At 35.2% G+C, this 23,294-nt stretch overlaps 1 pseudogene; it reads right to left on the reverse strand.

Moving 5' to 3' along the window:
- Positions 1-7,612: 7,612 nt before the first annotated feature.
- On the reverse strand, positions 7,613-10,200 carry LOC132185387 (BAHD acyltransferase DCR pseudogene; annotated as a pseudogene).
- Between the last annotated feature and the right edge of the window lie 13,094 nt (positions 10,201-23,294).

Raw genomic sequence — 23,294 nt, forward strand, 5'->3', positions numbered from 1 at the left:
CATGTGGTTTCGGTTTTGTAACGGAAGAAGAAGCATACAATTTTTCTTCCTTGGATCTTTTAAATTTAGAGAAGAGATATACTACTCTTCCCCTGGTGCTTGATTGGACAGTTGAGAATGAGGCATGCCCAGATGCTCAGAAAAATTTGACAACCTATGCATGTAAGGCATCGCAGAGTGAATGTTATGATTCCACCAACGGTCCTGGATATCGTTGCAATTGCTCCTCAGGCTATCAAGGGAACCCATACCTCTTTCATGGTTGCCAAGGTAATCATATACTTCTCATTTCCTACGCCTTGTTTCTTTCTTTCATTTTTTTTTTTTTAGGCCGAATTTAGTTATTATATATATATATATATTACAAGTTGGTTTTATTGCTGCTGCATATATGCACTGTGTTTCAGATATTAATGAGTGCGAAATTTCAAAGCCCTGCAATATGACATGCACTAACATTCCGGGGAGTTTCAAGTGTGATTGTCCCAAGGGCTACGAAGGTGATGGGATGACAAATGGAACAGGTTGCCGTCCTATAGACACCCATTAAACTCGGTAAGTTTATTGAGAGCAGTTTTTTTTTTATTGATAATTTATGAATTTCATGAAGGGATTTGGTTTCCCGATTTTCTGGACACTTGGACTTTAGCAGTTTGATTTAATAAGGCTGCTTCCTTCACTAAGATATATATATATATATAGGGAAAAGAATAAAAAGTTCTATTTTGAAACCAAAAATTACACATGTCAATTCGGGCCATTTAACTTTTTTTTTTTTAAAAAAAAAATGCTTTAATTCCAGTACATAAGTTCGTTCCAAATTGATCCCGAAGTTGTCCTACGTAGTACTACCACCCAGCCAAAGAATTTTTTATTCTGCACTTTTTTCTTTTCTTTTATTTTTAATAAATTTTAAAGACTATATTTGACATTTCACATGCTTTGTTTTAAAACATTTACGGACAATGTGATGAAATGACCTGATTGAAGAAAAGGTAAAAAAATCGAGACCATTATTGAAAAGTTTTGAAATCAATGAACATATTAATTTGAAAATGGGACAATGGTATGTGGATCTATGCTTTTGTAACATTCATTAGCTAAGCTGCAATTCAGATCTTGATCATTGGAGTCATCTCCATGTGATATATATGTTATTAAAAGAGTTTTCAATATATATATATATATATATATTAGGTTTTTCAAAAAAATTTCGCAAATGATCACTACAAAAAACCTGCCATTTATTGACGTGGCAAACAGTAACTGATGTTTACCACGTCAATAAATTAGACACGTCAAAAAAAATATTTTTGACGTGTTAGACTTTAACACGTCAAAAATTTTTGATGTGCCATTTTAACATGTCAAAAGTTTTTGACGTGTTAGTATAACACGTCAAAAATTTTTGACGTGTTCTTTTGACGTGTTAAAATGGCACGTCAAAAATTACAATTAATTATAATTATAATTATGTATTAATTGGTATAAAAAATATGTATTAAAAAAAATAATGTAGTGAATTAATTTTAATTGGCATGAAAAATTAATTTTAATTTGATAGAAAAATTAATTCTATCATATTAGTATAAATTAATTGGTATATACGTATATATCACATGCATGCCAATTAGCTAGTATCATAATCATACTATTGTACAATTAATATTATCACATGAATATGAATCAAACATTTCATTAATATGATATGATATTATCATGCATAAATCATTATAGTAATATTAATGTGATAGCCATATTAATTTTTACAAAATATATAGGACATACATAATACATTTATTTTATAAGACCCGCAAACCCCACATGATCGAACTCGGTCAACACAAAATACAATGTTCGGTGAGTGGATTATTGAGCCCTCACGAAAAAATAAATTTTATAATCTGTACATCTAGAATATTAATTTATATTAATTTATTTCTGGTCAATAATTTTTTTTTTTCTTCAGAGTAAGACAAAAAGAAAGACATAATGGCAAGTATGCCAGAAAGAGCTTAGCTAGCTCCCTTGGTTTCGTCTTTGTCATCTTTTTTTTTTTTCTTTTTTATTATTATTTTTTTTTAATCTGAATGGTTTTTGACATGCTAGTTTTGGCACGTCAAAAATTTATGACGTGCCAAAACCAGCACGTCAGAAATTATTTCAGCTCCAATTTTTTTTTTTTTAAATTTGGTTTATTTCTGATGTGCAAGCTGTAGCACGTCAGAAGTTTTTGACGTGCTAAAACCAGCAAGTCAGAAATTTCTGACGTGCTATTACCAGCATGTCAGAAATTATTTCTGCTCAAAAAAAATTTTATTCTCCTTGCAATAGTATAGGGAAAAAAAAAAAAAAATTGATGTGCTAAAACTAGCACGTCAGAAATTTCTGACGTGTTAAATGTTGGCACGTCACTAAAAAAAAATGAGCGGGATTTTTAACTTTTTCCCTCTTTTTCCCTATCTTCTTCCCCTCTTCTTTTCCCTTTATAATTCTTTTATTTGGTCCTTTTTCTTTTATTTCCAGACTTAGCTCTCTCTCTCTCCTCTCTCAATCTCCCTAGCCTCTTCTCTCTGCAGCAGATGCAGCCGGCCAGCTCCCTCTAGAGGGAAGAAGAAAGAAGAGAAAAAGAAGAGGAAGAAGAAGAAAAAGAAAAGGAGAAGAGAAGCAGATCTGCAAAAAAACAAAAAAAGGAGAAGAGAAGAAGAAGAAGAATAGAAGATATATAAGAAGATAAGAATATTTTTTGGGTTTTTTAAAATTTGTTGAGTTTCACGTTTGGGTTTTTGATTTTTCAAGTTGATTTTTTGATTTGGTTTTTGATTTTTTGAAGATTTTTTAGGTTTGGGTTTTTGAAAATTGAGGAAAGAAGAGAGAGAGTGAGAAAATGGAGAAAAGAGGAGAAATTTAAGAAAAGAAGAGGGGGGAGAGAGCTGGGGGAGAAACACGGTGGGGTGAAATAATTAAAATATATATATATATATTTGACGTGTCAAACGGAGTGACACGTCAAAAAGGATTGCAAAAATTTTTGACGTGGCTGTTTTGCCACGTCAAAAAAATTCTTTTTGACGTGTTCTCTCCAACATGTCAAAATTTTTTAAAGTGTCACTGTAGACACGCCAAAAATCTGAAATTTTTGACACCTACCCTTTTAATCGTTGAAAAATGTCAAAAACCGCACGTCAAAAACTCCTAGTAAAAAATTATCACAATTTTTGTAGTGGATGTTTCACCACGGAATGTGATCTATTGTTTTAGTAAATAGAGGCATATGATGTTGGGATGATGGTACAACATTTGAAAACCAAATTGTTGGGAATAAATTTGGTAAGCCTAGCATTTTCCAGAAGAGAATAGTTCCACATAGAAAACAGAGAAATTAAAGGACACATTCTTAATGCCCAACTAGCACAAAACTATTTCTTTAAAGCAAGTAATACTCAAGTGTATGCACGTTTGATGCATGTATATATGCGTGGCAGTGGTTGTAGGGCACTAGTGCTGCCCTTGACCATTCATTTTAGGATGTTATAGAGAATTTCATGGCTCTATTATATTATGGAGAAGTGTTTGCTATAATACAGTGCATATCAATTGATTAGAATGAGTACTGCTAAACACACTTCCATTCTCCCACTCACACTCTAACAGTTCTTGACATGATTTTTAAAATCACCATTAGATCAAAATCTATAAGTGATTCATCCTAAATTCAATAGTGATTTCAAAAGTCATATGAGAGTAGGAATGTCTATAGCATTAATTCATCAAAATTGGTAGGGGCAAATAACTTTTTAAGAAAATCGACTCTAGAATACATTACAGGAGCATTTATTTTTCTGTTTTAAATTTTTGTATTAACAACATATGCAATATATTTGGTTTTCAAATTAATTTGTTAAAGCATCTGTGCTAACAAAGACAATGGTATTGATTTTGGTCCAAATGAGTGTTTTAACTTTTTGCAAGGCTTCGAAGAGGGATTTCTGGTCCTTCCTCTTCAACTTTTTGCCGGCAAAGTGAAGCAATCGCTTCATGGCCAAAGAAATGGTGACAATGACTGTGCAAACACGGGCCGCCGCCCATGCTGGCGTGTACTCCAACATTGTCTCTTCCCCTTCCCCACCACTCATCCTTTCCATTTTTCCTCTCTCTCTGATATAGATCAGAGTGATTAGGATTTCATGAGGAAGACTCGTGTAGATGTAAGTGTAAAGGGGCCCCAGGAAGTCGTACTAAGGAGAGTCAAGACGAGATTGCATACTCATGCAGAAGCTACATTCCAGAGGGCTTCGTCTGCAACTTCGTCTGAAGCTCGTCCAGACGAGAAGATTGAAGTGTCTTCCTGAGAGCCTCGTCTACAGCCGTCCAGACGCCTATGTTTTATTTCTATTTTCGTTCTTTTATGTAGTGACCATTCGGACGAAGTTATGTTCTGTCCGGACGGCCATCGTAGAATTTCAAACCGACTTTATTTCTATTTACTATTAGGGTTAGGATATAGGGGTTATAAATACATGCTTATAGCCTTCCTGAACGTGACTTTATATTATTCCGTTTTTATCAATAAGAAGCCTTAGAGTTGAGTTTTTTTTCAATTTTTCCTTCAAACCCTAGATAGACTCTAGTGTTTTGAGAAAATTTCTTAAATCTTTGATAGACTCAAAATTTAGAAATATTTATCCCTTCTTCTTGATGTTCTTCTTTGTATCCCACGACGTCACGCTGCATCAGTTGGTATCAGAGCCAAGTTACTTTCCTTGGCTCCATTGACAAGGGGAAGGGGCAACCACTATGCAAACTTGAACGAAGTGTATAAGCGCGATGAGGCAGTTCATGAAGAGCAATCGGCAGCTCGTTGGCAATGCATGGAGGAGCAATTAGAGGTCAAGAGGGGCCAGATGGAGGCTCTCACTACCCAATTAACCTACATGGGTGGTCACAATGGGTGTCTTCATCAACCCCCACCGCACCTTTTGGAGGAGGAAGATGATTATAGTGATGGGAATGAATCTGACAACCTTTTTGCGGAGCGTCGTGTGCAGGAACGTCAGCCCCCTGTGCAAGCTCATGCCAATTGGTGGGAGAATGGGTTCAAACTCAACATTCTGGAATTCCAAGAGAGTTTACAACCCGAAGAATTTTTGGATTTGGTGGTAGCAATTGAGGAGGCTCTCGATTTCAAGGGGATTCCTAAGGATTGACAGGTCTCTTTGGTAGCAACCAAATTCTGGGGAAGAGTTGTTGCATGGTGGCAGCAATTGAAACAATCTAGAATGTGGCAGGGCAAGGGGAAGATCAATAGTTGGGAGAAACTATTGAAGCACATGAGAGCCACCTGTTTGCCTCACAACTGCACCGAACCATGTATGAAAAATTGCAGAATTTAAGCCAAGGTTCGAAGTCCTTGGATGGGTACAGAGAGAAATTTTACAAGTTGTTGACACGTGTAGATCTGGTCGAATCTGACGATCAATTGGTTTCCTGGTATATTGGAGGCTCGCACTAACAGATCCAATATTCTTTGAATCTCTTTGATCCTGTCAACGTGTCGGAGGCCCACCATGTTGGGATCTATGCGTATATTTGAGAAGGTAAACTTCAAAAAAATTTCTTTCTATACACAGCGGATTAAAACGATCCCCAAGATCTTTTACCATCAAGATAAACATGTTTTTAGATTTTTAAACAAATATATAAGTCAGAATTATACATGTTGATTCAGCCTCTCCTATGCATGAAGTTGTAGAATTGCCCTTTAATTTTCCGATACAGTTGGACTTAATAATTGAAGTTGCAACACATTTGCAAACTTCATATATTCCTCCATACTTATCTTTCCTTCATTGTGTTCTTCGTGAATTTCAAGATCATTATGTTCTTCGCCAATTTCATGAACACTTGATCTCATATCAAGAATTTCAAGATTACCTTGCTCTCTGGCGAGCGCTCACTCTTGAGGGCAAGGGTTCGGCCAGAGAGTTAAGACTCTTGGCCAGAAACTCCAAATGGTGTTTTAGAATTCAATCAGGTACTATGGGTTGGTACATCTCTCCCTAGGCCCTTAACAGACACATTTAAGTACAAAACATACTATCATGCAACTTTAAGGAAAACAAAGGCAAGTTGAAAGCTTTTTAAAATCATTTTTGGTTTTGTAAGAAAATGGGTACAAGAGTTTGTCAAGGCATACTTAAAAATGTGTAACACTAAGAAAGCGCACAATAATAGCAGCATGAAGAGTAAGAAATACACTAGAAATCACCTTGATGATGGCAAGACCACGTCTAACATGGTAGAACTAGTAGTATACCATGTATACTGAATGTGTGGAATCAGAGCCACGTTTATCCCACGCAACTTTTGGGATAACTAGTAGTTTAATACGGTATCAGAGCCACGTTTCTGTTTCTGCGGCTTTCAATAAAAGTCCTATGATGTTTCTATGGTGTTTTATAGTATTCTCTTATGACAATCTTCCAATTTTGTTGTGATCCACAACTTTATTCATTGGCGAATCTTGGCACAATGTGGTTTGACCCTTCACAGGATTTTTAATGGCTAGTTTCCTTTCTCGGGCCTCATTGTCAGTTTCGGCTTGGCCTTTCATTGAATTCTTTTAGCGGCATGTATCCGTTCTCCGGTATTTCTTCAACCGTCACTTTCAACCTTTCTCGTCTTTCTTGTCGGAGAATCTTGGCACAATGTGGTTTGGCCCTTCATAGGATTTTTAATGGCTAGTTTCCGTTCTCTACCCTCATTTTCAATTGCGCCTTGACCCTTCACCAGATTCTTTTAGCGGCTTGTCTCCATTTTTCAGTATTTCTCTAGCCGTCACTTTCAGCCTTTCTCGCCGTGATCCAACCATCGACTTTGGATGCCTTTAATTTCTTCTCTTTTCCAAACTCAAGCTTACACCTTGAGTTTGAGGGGGGATGTTGGAATATTTTATATTTTCTAAATTAGGTTTATTAATATTTTCCTTAACAAGTTATTTCTCTTTATGTTAGAATATTTTTATTCTCGGTTATTATATTTCTTTGTAAGATTTATTCTCTTCCTTAATTAATTTAGGTCTACTTTAAAATTTCTTGGTCACTATTCATTGTCTCTCTATAAATAGAGAGTTATATAATATTGTTTGATATATTGAAGAAACAAGATGTAGCTCATACGTTTCTCTCCGCTTCTGCTCTCTTTACTTTAATACATGGTATAAAAGCCAAAGATCTTAAAATCAAATCTTGTCTCAGTCAAATCACCCCCATTTAAATTAAATATTTCGCGTGTTGGGCCTCAACTATTAAAAAAGAATTTGAGCCCACAAGGGAGAGGGAGTGTTAAAGAGCTTAAACTTTTGGGATAATTAATAATTTAACATGATATCAGAGCCAAAAGTCTTGGAATCGAACCTTGACTTTGTTAATTTACCTTCCATTTTCAATTAAATATTTCACGTATTGAGCCTCTCCTATTAAAAGAGAATTTAAGCCCACACGTGAGGAGAAGTGTTAAAGAACTTAAGCTTTTGAGATAACTAGTGATTTAACCGTAAGTATGTTGTTGTTCTTCTTCTTGCATGATTGCATCCAAATACATGAAAAATTAATTAGAACTCCATAAGAAACTCCTTGTCCTTCTCCAGCCTCTCCATCGTCGCTGCCTCCAAGCTAATCTCCACATTGATGCTCCTCCCACCACTCTTCCCCTGCAACAAGTACACCATCCCATCAAACTTGTTGTTGGACCCCATCCTCACACTCTCCGCCTTCCCCCACCCGAAATCCACCTCGTACGCCTTGAACCTTGGTGAGCTCCCCACCACAACGGAGTTCACTCCGGCATCCTTAAATTGGAAGATCTTCGGTGACCTCTCCCACTCTTTGTTGCGCTCCTCGATGGCCTTGGCGTCATGCATTTCTATTGATTTCTGAATCATTGCCGCACCAAACTCTGCCGGGTTCGCCGATAACAACCCGACTGTCGTGACGGTGAACACTGCCTGGATTAGGTTCCCGAAGTAGCTCTTCGGCATCGGCGGCTCAACCCGTTTCCGGCAATCTGCAAAGACGGTGAACACGGTGTGGTCTTCGGGGTTCAGTTTACGTGCATGGGTTACATGGCGCCAGATATGGACGGAGAGTGATTGGAATGTGGAGAATGGTTTCGAGCCGTCGTATGAGGAGGAAGGATTTGAGTTGACTTTTAACTTGATCTTGTCGATGGCAGCCTCGGAGAAGCTGAAGATCTTCTCCCTGAGTTGTGGAGCCGTCTTTGCGTCGCCGTTGGATGAAGCGAGTGTGTCCGAGGGGAGCGAGATGTCGAACTTCACGCGTGTGTTGCGGGCTTTGGTGCGGTCGAGGAAGGGTGGGACCGAGATGGAGTGAGCCCCGCCGCAGATCTCGGCCCATGATCTCATGAAGTGCCACGTGGAGGTCCCGTCGAGGATCCCGTGGTTGAATGCGCACCCCATTGCGAGTCCATCTTTCAGCTTGGTTAACTACGTACGTCAACGACGAAGATACGTGTGTTAGTGGGCTCAACTCACATGCATGCTACATATAACATTTATTTAACGAGAAATAGAAATGTATTTTAATCATATAATTAATTAAGCTTCAAATTAATGAAAAATAATAATAAAGAAAAGAAAGAAATTGATGAAGTTGAATATGATTGGACGCTAGTGGCGTCTCAAACAGACCAAAAGTCTCGGCCCTTATCCTTGAATGAAGTGTAAAGTGTTGCTTTCAAGAGACGACTGACAATTTGCGAAAAAGGCAATTATTTGCCTGGTGGAACATCCAATCGGCGGACATGTGATAAACATTTGAAGGCACTGGGCCCAAATACGACAGCATGATAATTTTTTTTTTAAAAAAAAGTAAGCTACCTATTAAATTTAATATGATATTAGATTATATATATATATCTTTAGTTCTTATAATTTATCACTTATTTTAATTAAATAATTTATATATTGAGTTTTTATTAATGAGAAATTTAAACACACACTTTAATTAAATAATTAAAAATAATAAAATATTAATTAAATAATTAAATTTATTATTTTTCAATGATTTAAATTTTTTTAAATAATTAATTATTTAACAAACATCCTTAATATATTACTATATATGGAACTTTGGGCTGCTCTTGATAAGGATAACCTCATGAAACAGCTAATCCCCACTTAACAACCTAAAAGTCAACTTTGACATTGCCATTCGCACCTCTCAATCTATTCTGCCGCCATATGCACAAACTTTGAAGGGTTCATTAATTGACTAGCTCATAAAAACACCCAACTCTGTCATAGTTGGAGGATCATCAGAAATTGTAGATTCTCACCATTTCGTATAAAATGAAGTATCTTATTTTTTTTTTGCTATTACGAAAAAACGTCTTTTTAAAAGTTACGAAAAAAATAATAATATAATTTTTTTTTTTTTTCAAATTGTTTGATGCAAAATAAATATTATAAAATTAAGCAATTTAATAATCTACTATTTATCCTTATCCGGTTGGGGAGGGGTGTGATTCATGCATGGTTGTGCTTCAATATTGGGGCAATTTCCACTATTTTTTAAGCAATAAAAACAAGGTCGTCGACCTTAATGGTTTCAACTGGACAAATTGTTCCATTTTTAACCCCTAATTATGATAAATAGTTTCTATCAAATTGTGAATAAAAAAAAAAAGAAAAAAAAAAAGGATTTGCATGAAATTCTAAGTGTTAATTACCTGCACTGCTAACAGAGGCCTACGGATGCCCTCCACGTTCAAGACCCCAATGTATGGTATCAACTCCTTCAAAGTGCTGCAGCCCTCGTCGGCGGGCAGATCAGAAATTTGGATCCCGTCGGCGATGGCCTCCGCCACCTCCACGCCGTCCATTTCATCGTCATACTCCACCCTAAAGACCCCCTCCTCATCTTTGCCTAGCCTTCCGGCCAGCTGATAGAAGTCTTCCAAAACTACCCCCAGCCCATCTCTTAATTTCCCCGCCATCGCCTCAAAGTCACTCCCTCTGTAAAGCAGCAACTTTTGGTTGTAGTAGAAAGCTAAGTATGGAAGATCAAATGTTACCAATTGACATTCTCTTCTTCCCAGTTTCTTGTTGGGCATCACATGGGTTTTGCCAGTTATTTTCACTCTCTTCTTGTCTTGATCCGCTCGCCCAAATTCAGCTCCCATGGTTGATTGATGAGATACGAAGGTGAAAGTGAAAGGGGTTTTAAATTTTTTATGAGAAAAAAATGAAGAAAATTTGGTAACGTGAAGAAAGAAATTTGAGTTTTTTGAAAGAAACGAGGGAAAATGATTGCTAAACATAGCCATAATATTGAAGGAAAGAAAAGCTTAGTTAAGTTGGGATCGAAGGACTAATCCATGAGATGTAGATACGTGGTCCAAGTTGTACTTATAGGAGATTACATTTGATGCAGTTGGCAAAAGGAACCTCTCCTATTGAACAGGGAAGATCCGGTTTCAACGTAAAATTAAAGAAATTAAGAAAATCTTTATTTCGAATATCGCCCTCAATTTTAAAAAATATTATTATTAAAATATGACAAATAATAAATAGTAAATAATTGTGAATAACAGATACAAGCCGTTAGAGCATTCCCAACAGCTACCCAACCATGTTCCCTATATTTAAGGATCCAAACCACTTTTTGCTTCTCTACCTACAAAAACTCCACAATAGCTTCCCTTTATCATTCCCTACATCATTAAAATATTATTTTCATTTTCATTAAAATAATATATTATTTTATTCTAAAAACATTTTTTTTTTTCATCTCTCTCATCTCCGTCTTCTTTCCCTTCCCTGGTCACATCTCCCTCTCTCACTCTCTGTTTTCTTCTTTTCTTTACACCAGCCACACCTCCCTCTCTCACTCTCTGTTTTCTTCTTTTCTTTACACCAGCCACACCTCTCTCTCCCTTTCTAGATCTCACTCTCTACCTCACTTTCCCCCAGTAGATTCTCGCTCACGAAGACAGAAAAGGGAGAATTTTTGCTATGCCGAATGGTTATCCTCATATTCTTATCCTCTCAATCATTATCTGCAGCGAAACCAGCTTTAGAAAACAGAGAGAAAACGTGAGAGTGAGGGAGGGAGAGAGAGAGTTATGGGTATTTGATTGTGATGGGGTTGATTCTCTGGGTATTTTTATTTGGGTAATCAATTGTGTTCTTGATGATTTTTGATTGGGTTGTTGTGGAGCTTGTGGTTGAGTTTTGGTTGAGTTTTGGTGAGTTCTGGAACGATTTAAGTTGTTTGGGGATGATTGATTTTGTGGGTTTTATTTGTTGTTAATTTTGGGTGTAAATCCTTTGAGTGGCCGTGAGAGTGAAGATGGAGATTTGGTTTCTTGAGGGCAAAAATCAACTGGGTTTATATTTCTGCTAGTAATTTTGCTTTACTTGAACTAGATGAAGTGCAGAAGAAGAAGAGGGTGGAGAAGAAAGAACGGAGAAAAATAATGGTGATGACTGCGTGAAAAGGAGTAATAGGAGAGAGAGCGTTTTTTTTTATGATTATAATAATCACAAGGATTGCTACAGTTGAACCCCAAACATTGGGTTCAACTGTAGCAGCTGATGGTTTAAGGAACCATATAGGGAATCTGCTGTGGGGTGTTTTTTGTGATTTTTTAGACATATTCCCTAAATTTAGGGAACAGACCCCCTTATAGGGAGTCTGCTGGGAGTGCTCTTAATATTCACCTACATCTATGTTCCTAAACAATATATTGAAATTTTGAGGACCGAAATGTAGTTTCAAATGAAATAATAATAATAATAATAATAATAATAATAAGAGTGGTGATATTACATACGCCAGCATAAGTGCACAGTGTCTCACGCTGGTGTGAACAATAACCAAAAGTTATTGTTTCAATATTTTTTTAATATTTTTTTGGTTACTCTTCACACCAGCGTGAGGCACTGCATATTCACTCACGCTGGCGTGCGTAATTTCACAACTCTAATAATGATAATAAAAGAAATTGATGTAGTTGAATATGATTGGAGTATGAAGTGTAAAGTTTTCCATCCTTATCCTTGCATGAAGTACTGTAAAGTGTTGCTTTCAAGTAGGGCTGAGCAAATTAGTGACTAACCGACTTTCGACCGATTTCGATAGACACCGACTGTTAGTAACTAGATGGAGGACGGTAGGCGGCATGATTTTTTTTTTTTATTCCGAACTTTTCAGTTTGATAAGCAGAAGAGGTTTTTTAACCGAACCGACTTTACCGACCGACTTTTAATCGACTTTACCGACAAATTTGCCACTTTTTCACATACCGACATTACCGACTTCCGACTGACACCGACTTTTTCGACCACCATTTGGTTCGAAATGCAAAATAAAATAAAATTTGGCAGAATAAGTCGGTAAAATAATCGACTTTACCAACATTGTCGGTTAGAAAGGTGAAAATAAAATTTTTCTACCGAAACCGACATTACCGATCGGCGCTTAGCCCTACTTTCAAGAGACAAGAGAAGACTTTTCAAAAAAAAAAATAGAGACAAGAGAAGACTTTTCAATAAAAAAAAATAGAGACAAGAGAAGAGACAAGAGAAGACTTTTCAAAAAAAAAAATAGAGACGAGAAGACTTTTCAAAAAAAAAAATAGAGACAAGAGACAATTTGGGAAAAAAGAAATTGAGTCCTCCATCCTTAATTATTGGGCTGGTGGCATGTGCTGACGGCGACGTGATAAATAATTGAAGGCATTGGACTGGCCAATTTTTTTTTTTTTTTGATATGTCCGCACAAGAGGGTGAAGGGAGATTCGAACTAGTGACTACCGCTTCATTAGGCGTGGTCTCAGCCGATTGAGCTACCTCTTGGGGACCTGGACCGGCCAATTACATACGAAAGCATGTTAATTAAAAAAATAATAATAATGCTACTTAATAAATTTTAAAGATAATTTAATATGGTATTAGAGTATATAACTTTAGTTTAAATCTTGATTCTATAATTTATCTTTCATTTCAATTAAATAGTTTATGTCTTATCTATGAAGAGTTTGAACCTGCAATTAAAATAAAGTGTTAAAATATCAATTAAATTATTAAATTAATTAATTTACTTTAGGTTATGTTTTCCAAATAATTGATTGTTTAACAAAGATATTCGATTACTATAAATCTTTTGGCAGCTTTAGACACAATCCTTACTATGGAACCTCAAGAAGCGGCATATCATTGTGGCAGACAGATGTTGTATATATATGTGTAAGAGGAATGGAGAGTATGTGGACCATCTTCTTCGATCACTCATGACTTATGCCATGAGTGCCTTTTTTGGTCAGTTTGGTTTGTCTTGGGTCATTTGCGCGTAAACATTAGTTGACTTATATACTTGTTGGTGGACTATCAATAGTACACGTAGTGCAATTATGTGGAAGATGGTGTCTACTAGGGGTGCAAAGGCGGTTACGGTTAGCGGTTAGTGGCAATAACCGCTAACCGTAACCGCCCTAGCGGTTAGTAAATTTCACTAACCGCAACCGCTAACCGCCTAGCGGTTAGCGGTTAGCGGTTAGTGGCCGGTTAGCGGTTAGTGAAATAGATAACCGCCCGCTAACCGCTTTTTTAAAATTGGGCTTTTTTTGGGCTTTTTGGGCTTTTTTTTACCCTCATTTTTTTTTCTTCTATTTTTAATATCTTCTTGGGCCCAATTGCTATAAATATTTGAATTGTCATTTGATCATATGATTAAGTGTTGATCTTATAAACTTACAAACAAACAAAAATACTTCAATTGTAGTTATAAGTAACACATTGTTTAATCCAATGTCAATTACTTAATTTGATATTATATGAATCACATTGTCATTGTCATTGTACATGAATAATTGATTAAGTATTGGAATTGTAATTGGATCATATAGTTAAATATTTATCTTATACATTTATATTATTCAATATGCATATAATATAACTATAAGCAATTATTTATCAAAAAAAAAAAAAAAAAACTATAAGCAATTATATATATATATAAAAAAAATTCAAAATTGTTCAAAATTGTTAATTTTCTTCTTTTTTTTTTTCTTTCAAAAAATGGTTAAATTTCTTTTTCTAAAAAATGTTCAAAAAATACATTAATACTTCAATTGTGATTATAAGTAACACATTGTTGAATCTAATGTCAATTACTTAATTTGATATTATATAATCATATAGTCTCATTAAATTATATCATATGATTCATATGATTAATTATTTAAATTCTTATCATATTTACTTATAATCTTTTTTCTTTGAATTGAACTTAATATCTAATGGTAAATGGTAATGTTCAAACTCCTAAATCCTAAATTCCTAAAGTATCTAATAATGCTTTAATTAAATTGTAGACTTGTAGTTATAAGTAACATATTGTTTAATTCAATTGAATCAATTGTGATTATCATTGTACATGAATCATATGATTAACTTGTAGACTTATGACTTATGAGTTATGTCATATTATATATTTATTATTTATTATTATATAATCATATGATTTAATGATCAAGTCATCATGTGATATAATCATATCAATTATAGTGATAATATATAAATTACTAAAATTATAATGATAATACATTAATACTTAAATTATGTTTATAAGTAACACATTGGTCATTGTTTAATTCAATGTCAATTACTTAATTTGATATTATACGAATCATATCATCATTGTACATTAATAATATGATTCACTTGAAGTCTTGAATAAAGTATTTGAATTGTCATTGAATCATATGATTAACTATTGATATTATACATTTATATTATTCATATACATATGTAGACTTATATAGACTTATAGGTTTATAACATACATTGGAAATAAGTCTCTAGATATTTAATTGTTGTATTAGTATGAATTAGTATACTTATGAGTTATGTCATATTATATATGTATAATTTGTTATTATATAATCAAATGATTTAATAATCAATCTCATGTGATATAATCATATAAATTATAGTGATAATATATTAATACTCAAATTGTGATTTAATTATTTTTTAAAAAAAATTGTGATTTAATGATCAAGTGATTATATGATATAATCATATAAATTATAGTGATAATATATTCATACTCAAATTGTATACTCAAATTGTGATTTAATTATTTTTTAAAAAAATTGTGATTTAATGATCAAGTGATTATGTTATATGTATAAATATTTTTACAATTATAATTATAAAAATATATTATATAAAAAGGCGGTTAGCGGTTAGCGGTTACGGTTAATAGACACAATAACCGCTAACCGCTAACCGCTAGGCGGTTATGGCGGTTAGGCGGTTAGCGGTTAATGCGGTTAAACGGTTAGGCGGTTAGGCGGTTGGCGGTTATAGCGGTTAGCGGTTAGCGGGCGGTTAAAAACCGCCCGCCTTTGCACCCCTAGTGTCTACGTGCCTTTTATAATGTTCATGAAAAGAAATGAATGACAGAATTTTTTTTTGAGAACCCATATAGGACTCTAGAGGAGATTACGTCTTTGTTCTTCAAAATTTTGTATCTTTAGACATTTGCTTATGTTTTTTCTTTGTCAATTAGTTATAGTAATTTTCTTGTACTCTTTTTGTTTCCTTCTAGTTAAGTATGTGTGTTTCCTCTTGTATATTTCCTACAGATTTAATTAGGGACGGCTTTGTTTTTTTAATAATACTTTTTGATTACTTATAAAAATTATTTAACAAAGAGAAATGTAGATAAGAAAAAGAAAAAGTTAAGGGAAGTGTAAAACACTAAATTTTACTTAAAACACCTTACCTCAATAAAATAGAGCGCAAGAAAACAAAAAGGGAGAAAATAACTCAAATGAAAGCACCAAAGCTGTTAAGATCATTTCAAACGTTAATGAAAAATAATAACCCATTAATCCATCTCAGACGGAATTGTTTATATATAATACTTTTTTGAATACTTGTACGATCTCCAAGTTATGCCTGAAGAAGTATGGACAAAAATTAAGCTAGGTAAACGGTGATCAAACAAACATCCTCTCGAACGAAAATAAAAAAGTGATAAGTTATTTCAAGATTTAATGTTGTTATATATAATGGTATAAGAAATTTCACATCATTTAAAATAGTTTGTTGAAATTGTGAAGAAAAATGGCATTGCATGAAATTCCAAGGCTTACCTGCAGTACTGCTAACAGAAGCCTACGGAGGCCTTCCAAGTTCAAGACCCCATTGTATGGTGTCAACTCCTTCACAGTGGTGCAGCCCACGTCGGCGGGCAGATCAGCAATTTGGATCCCATCGGGGATGGCCGCCACCACCTCCACGACGTCCATTTCATCGTTGTACTCCACCCTAAAGATCCCCTCCTCATCTTTGCCTAGCCTCCCGGCCAGTTGATAGAAGTCTTCCAAAACCACGCCCAGACCATCTCTTAATTTCCCAACCATCTCCTCAAAGTCACTCTCTCTGTAACACAGCAACGTTTGGTTGTAGTAGAAAGCTAAATATATGTGGAAGTTCAAATATTACCAATTGACATTCTCTTCTTCCTAGTTTCTTGTTGGGCAGGACATGGGTTTTGCCAGTGATTTTCACAAATTCAGCTGCCATGGTGGATTGATGTGATACCGAAGTGAATGGAGTTTTAAATTTTTTTGTGGTAAAAAAACAGAAGAAAGTTTGGTAACATGAAAAAAATTGGACTTTTGTGAAAGAAACGAGGGAAAATGGTTGATAAATATAGCATAATATTGAAGGAAAGAAAAGCTTAATTTACTTGGGATCGAAGGACACATATGCATGCGTGAGTTGTAGATAGATGGTCCAAGATATAGGATATTACATTTGATGCAGTTGGTGGGTGCCAGACATCAATGAGTTGTAGATACATGGTCCAAGATATAGGATATTAATTTGAAAGTAGCCAGACATCAAAGCATTACAAATTTACAAGAGACACCAGTAAAGGCATTTATTTATATGGCTGTAATATAATCAACATTTGCATCATTTGATAAAATTAATTGGCTTATATTAGGAGGCATTTATCAAGGTACGATGTCGTTGAAGAATTTTTGCAAAGCTACAATAATCTCATACTCATAAGGTATTCTTACTCAGAGATAATTAGGAAGATGACCAAAAATTTTAGGGACAAATTGGGTGAAGGAGGTTGTGGCACTGTATTTAAAGGAATGCTTCGAAGTGATCATATTGTGGCTATAAAGATTTTAGGTAAGTCCAAAGCTAACAGACAAGATTTTATCAACGAAGTTGCAACTATTGGAATGATTCGTCTTGTTAATGTAGTGCAACTTATTGGTTTTTGCGTTGATGGATCAAAACAAGCTCTTGTATATGAGTTCATGCCTAATGGTTCCCTTAATAAATATATATTTTTGCCAGAAGTACGTACGCTCCTAAACTATGACAAAATGCATGATATAGTTTTAGGAGTTGCTCGTGGGACTGAATATTTACATCAAGGATGTGACATGCAGATGTTACATTTTGATATCAAGCCTTACAACATTTTTCTTGATAAGAATTTTACTCTCAAGGTTTTTGACTTTGACCTCGCAAAATTGTATTCAGCAAGTGAAAGTATTGTTTCTTTGACTAGACTAGTATAAGAGAGATTTTCATATAAATGGCTCCTGAGTTGTTCTATAAAAACATTGGAGGTGTCTCATACATAGCTGATGTTTATAGTTTTAGAATGTAGCTGATGGAAATGGCTGGTAGAAGAAAAAACTAAATGCATTTGCCAAATACTCAAGCCAAATACACTTTCTTACTTGGGTTTATGACCAATTGAATGGCGTAAAATGACATTGAAATGAAAGACACCATAGAGGAGGAAAAGAACATAAGCAAGAAGATGGTCATTTTTGCGTTATGGTGTATATAGATGAAGTGTAATATTGATAACCCTTCAATGAACAAAGTCGTACAAATGCTTGAAGGAGAAGTTGAATGCTTACAAATGCCTTCCAAACCTTTCCTATCATCAACAGAGAGACCCATGATAGATGCGAGACCAGATCCCATCGAATAAAACTTGCTCATCAATTCAATCAGCTCAATTTTATATGCAACTTAATTGATATGTCAGTTTCCGTCCCCACTAAATACTAATGAAGACAAATTAGTTTTCTCATATATATTTGATATCACAAAGATACATGCATATATAGCAAAATAAGAGTTTGTTCGATTTATGATAGCTCTTCTTATTACATCATTTTTCCCTGTTTGATTCCATTTGCTCATACTCTTCCGGATACGCGTAAAAGATATAGAAGAGTAGTTTTGAAGTCACAAATTGTTGCACAGATAAGAGTAATCAAATTCTAGCACTAGCACGTAAAAGTCTCGAAGACTTTGAATTCATCAATAGACAGCCAGATATCGTTACTAACACTCGCTAAGAGTTCACACTCATTTTATTTATATGGGTTGGTTGATATGTTTTAGGCGATTTTATTTTTTACTTTTATTTTTTATAAAAATAAAAATTATTTAAAATATATTATTTTAATTTATATAAAATAAATGCAAAGAGTAACATTATTCTTAACCGATTAAAACTATTGTTTACACTGTTGCTAATCTAGACGGATCTAGACTCGTCTAGCCCTGATCTGTCAATTGGTGCTACTACCGATGTGATAGGAGCTTTGTGGGGTGTGTAACAGAAGAGACAGATTCTTAGGCGGGCCTCTCGGCACGTGGAATGCTGCAGGCGCGTGGAAGAGTGACAGAACCTCCTGGACGCACGTGACAACGTGTGGAAGCTTGGATGGCAGTGATTTGAATAGATCTAGACTTTTCGGCATCTAATTTGTCCTCTGGGACAGGAGCCGAGGCTAATGGTGGAGTGTGATGGCGCGTGGAGGTGCGTTGAAGAGCCGGTGGGGCGTGGCGGCGCATAAATGAGCCGTTGGCGGTGGATCTTCCACAAATTCGTAGATTTGTGCCTTGCAACCTTGATTCTAGGATTACTTTTCCAGATGAGGTTGTGGTGAAGGTGTGGAAGAGATTTACAGATGAGGCTTGGTGGCGCGTGGACGGCCAGAATAGAGGTTGTGGGAGGGAGCGTTGGGAAACGTCAATGACGTTTTTGGAGGCTAATACTATGTTAAATATATTGTTGAATATATTGGAGAGTGGAAGAAAGAGAGAGAGAAGAGAGAAAAAAGTGAAAGCATATAAGGATTACATTGTATTGAGTAGTATATTCTCTTCTATATATAATATGTTTACATAGCTCTCTATTTATAGAGATAAAAGACATAGTGGGAAGAAACCCTAGACTAAACCCTAGAACATATAAGACAACATAATAGAATAATATCAAATATTCTAACATTTCTCAAAAGGCTGTTGGGTCGTTCTTGGACTTGGGGGTTGCACATAATGGAATTCTAGCACCAAAACACCATTTTTATAGCTCAAAAAATATGATATTTGCGTGTTTGATACACGATCGAACATTCTAAGTCGACTCTCGACCGTTCGCAATTGACTTTTTAGCAATTTGACCGCATCACACAATGTTTAGTAAAGCACACATAACTTTTACTATGGATCTTAGAATTTCACATGTGACCCCATATATTCCGAAAATATCTTTCTGAGACGCACATCATGATATATATTCCAGTATTTTTTAGTTTCTTCTTGAGATTTGAAAATCTAATATTTCTCTCTTAAGACGGTGTTTCCAATGCTTTCAAGTCGTTTAGAAATTCTACGTACCTTAACCGCCACTCCATAATTGATCCCTTAATCATTATCCTATTCATTTTCATTTAGTTACCATTTATTTACAGAAAGGGCCGTGGTGGCAAAATAAATGTTCTCAAACTCTCATCCGACTTTCATTTATTAAGCATTGAATAACAACTTATTTAGCATTGGGAGTTTGTTATTCAATGCTTAATAAGTTTAGGAGCTCCTTAATTTGAAGTTTGTCAACTGGATACGTGAATGCATAACTTCTCCTAGATTTTATTGCTTTAAATGGAATCATTGTTAGATATTTTGAAGGTAGGAGGGATTTAAGACAAGATGTTTCAATTTCTCCATATCTATTAATTTGTGTAATCTATGGAGATTCTGTCCAACTTGATAGAAGATATGTCAAAGTATGAGAAAGAATTTGGTTATCATCCTAGATGTTCTTAAATTCAGGGGAAAAATATAAAAAAGCCCCCCAAACTACCAGCCGTTTTCGATTTAGCCCCCTAATGTTCCAAAAGTGATAAAGTAGCCCCCTAAACTACCAAACTATTGCATTTTGGCCACTCCGTTAGTCAAAACCGTCAGTTTGGATGGAAATAGCAAAATGACGTCGTTTGTTACGAGTAAGTTACTACAATACCCTTTTGGGAAAAATATAAAAAAGCCCCCCAAACTACCAGTCGTTTTCATTTTAGCCCCCTAATATTTAGAAAGTGATAAAGTAGCCCCCAAACTACCAAACAATTGCAATTTGGTCACTTCGTTATTCATTACCATCAAATATGATGAGAAATTTAAAACTACGTCGTTTTGGCAATGGTAAGTTACCAAAATGCCCTTTTTGAAAAAAAAAAAAAAAAGCATATTAAAACAAGCAAGCAAAATGGCGCCGTTTTGCTTGAAATTAGGGTTTCCTTACACTTACCAAAATGACACCACTTTGGCAAGTGTTAGGAATTAAAAGAAAAAACTTTAGACCCCACGCAGGTGACCCACGAAAAAACCCCCAACCCTAGTTTATCTCTCTCTCCAAAACCGCCGGCCACCACGTCGTCTATCTCCGACAGCCTGTAAATCTTACCCATAACTCAATCTTTTTATTGTATTTCATGGTATAGCTATCGGATCGGTGTTGTTTATCTACGAACGTGGTTTTTTTGTTTGATTTCTACAATGGGTAAGAATTTTTCGGTGGCGCTTCGTAGCTAGTGGATGGTGTGGCCGGTGGTGATGGATGGTGGTGGCAGGGGCAGTCGGTTTTGAGAGAAAGAGAGAGAGGGGTGTTGCGTTTTTTTCACTTGAGGGAGAAGGTTGCCGGAGATAGAACAACGTGGTGGCCGGCGGTTTGGGGGAGAGAGATAAACTGGGGTTGGGGGTTTTTTCTGCATGGGGTTTAAGGTTTTTTCTTTTATTCCTAACACTTATCAAAACGGCGCCGTTTTGGTAAGTGTAAGGAAACCCTAATTTCAAGAAAAACGGTGCCGTTTAGCGCGCTTGTTTTAATATGATTTTTTTTCCTAAAAGGGCATTTTAGTAACTTACCCTTGTTAAAACGACGTAGTTTTGAATTTTCCATCATATTTAACAGTAATGACTAACGGAGTAGCCAAATTGCAACTGTTTGGTAGTTAGGGGGCTACTTTATCACTTTCTAAACATTAGGGGGCTAAAATGAAAACGGCTGGTAGTTTTGGGGGCTTTTTTATATTTTTCTCAAAAGGGCATTGTAGTAACTTACCCGTAACAAACGACGTCGTTTTGCAGTTTCCGTCCAAACTGACGGTTTTGACTAACAGAGTGGCCAAAATGCAATAATTTGGTAGTTTGGGGGGCTACTTTATCACTTTTGGAACATTAGGGGGCTAAATCGAAAACGGCTGGTAGTTTGGGGGGCTTTTTTATATTTTTCCCTAAATTCAGCTTACTCATATATGTTTTGTTGATGATCTTCTGTTATTCTCTGTGGCAACATTGCAGTCAGTGCAAAGTGTTAAGAAAGTGCTTCATGAATTTGCTGATTTGTTAGATTTGCAAGCAAATCCAGCAAAGAGTACTTTTACCGTACGTGTGGGTGTTTCACAAAGATTGAAGGAGTCGATGCTAGAATGTTTAATACGAAGGAAGGAAAACTTCCTTGTGAAACAATTGGGAGTGCCTCTAATTTCAACAAAAAAAAAAAAAAAAAAAAAAGAAAAAAAAAACACTGTTAGTTACTGGCTATATATCAAGTAATCTGTCTTTTGCAAGAAGATTGCAATTCTTGTCTTCGGTTCTATGTATAGCATTCAAGTCTATTGGTCGAATATCTTCATTTTGTCTAAGAATTTTATAAGAGCAATTGAACAAAAATTCAATGATCACTTCTTATGGAATGGAAATTAATGAAGATTGTCCAGCCAAAGAAAAAGTATCCTGGAAGTTGATTTGTGTCCCAAAGAAAGAAAGAGGGTTAGGGCTAAAGAGGATAGAAGAGTGGAATAAGGATGCAATCTTGAAGCATATTTGGAATTTGTTTACTAAGTAAGGTTGTCTTTGGGTGGCATGGATTAAGGTAAATTTGCTTAAAGGGAGAAGCTTTTGGTCGATTAAAATTCAACAGAATGCTACTTGGAGTTCAAAAAACAGATTCTTAAGTTGAGGGATTTAGTTAAGAATTTCTTAAAATTCTCGATGGGAGATCGATGGAAGCTGTATTCACTTATGGCTTGATATATTGATGCGCATATGAATTGTATCCTTTATGCACAATATATATGGTTATAGGGTAGCATATGGTGGAATAAGATCATTTCAAATTCAAATGAAATGGATAGATTTCCATTTCATGGTCCTGATGTAAAGTTAATACATCCAACGGTGTATATGAAGTTAATATTAACATGTCTTTTTGATGCAGCGTGACTTAGTGGGCTGCAGTGAAAAACATCAATAAGGAACGAGATAAATAATTCTAAATTTTAAATCTATCAATGATTTGAGAATTCTTCTCAAAATTTAGAGTCTATTTATGATTTCAAAGAAAAAAATATGAAGAAAACTCACCTATGAGTAATTCTTATTCAACAAAATTCAATAAACAACATAAACTGATAAATTAGAGGTTATAAGCATGTATTTATAGCCCCAAGATCGACTCCTAAACCTAATAAAATATGATATAAGTACCCCAAAACCCTAAACTAAATAAAATAACGAAAGAAAGACTCTAAAAAACCTAATGTTAATAAAGTAACAACATAAAGTCGGTTTAAATAATAAAAAAATGAAAATAACATATTGACTCCCCGTGTGCGCTCGATCGCAGGCACGCGGGCGATCGATCGCACTTCTAGGAACCTGTGCGATCGATCATGCGCTTGATCACAGGATTGAGCGCAGTAGCAGAACGTGTGTTCTGCGATCAGCATCACTTTTACAAAATTTAAATTATGTATCATGTATACTTTTAAATGTGCTACTTATTTTATTTGAAATAGAGAAGATCCTTGCTCGTATATGATGGAAGAAGAAAATTGGAAGCAAAGTTAGCAAGTGTAACGAA

This window comes from Corylus avellana, chromosome 7 (genome assembly GCF_965113065.1).
Source record: "Corylus avellana chromosome 7, dhCorAvel1.hap1.2, whole genome shotgun sequence".
Classification (NCBI taxonomy): domain Eukaryota; kingdom Viridiplantae; phylum Streptophyta; class Magnoliopsida; order Fagales; family Betulaceae; genus Corylus; species Corylus avellana.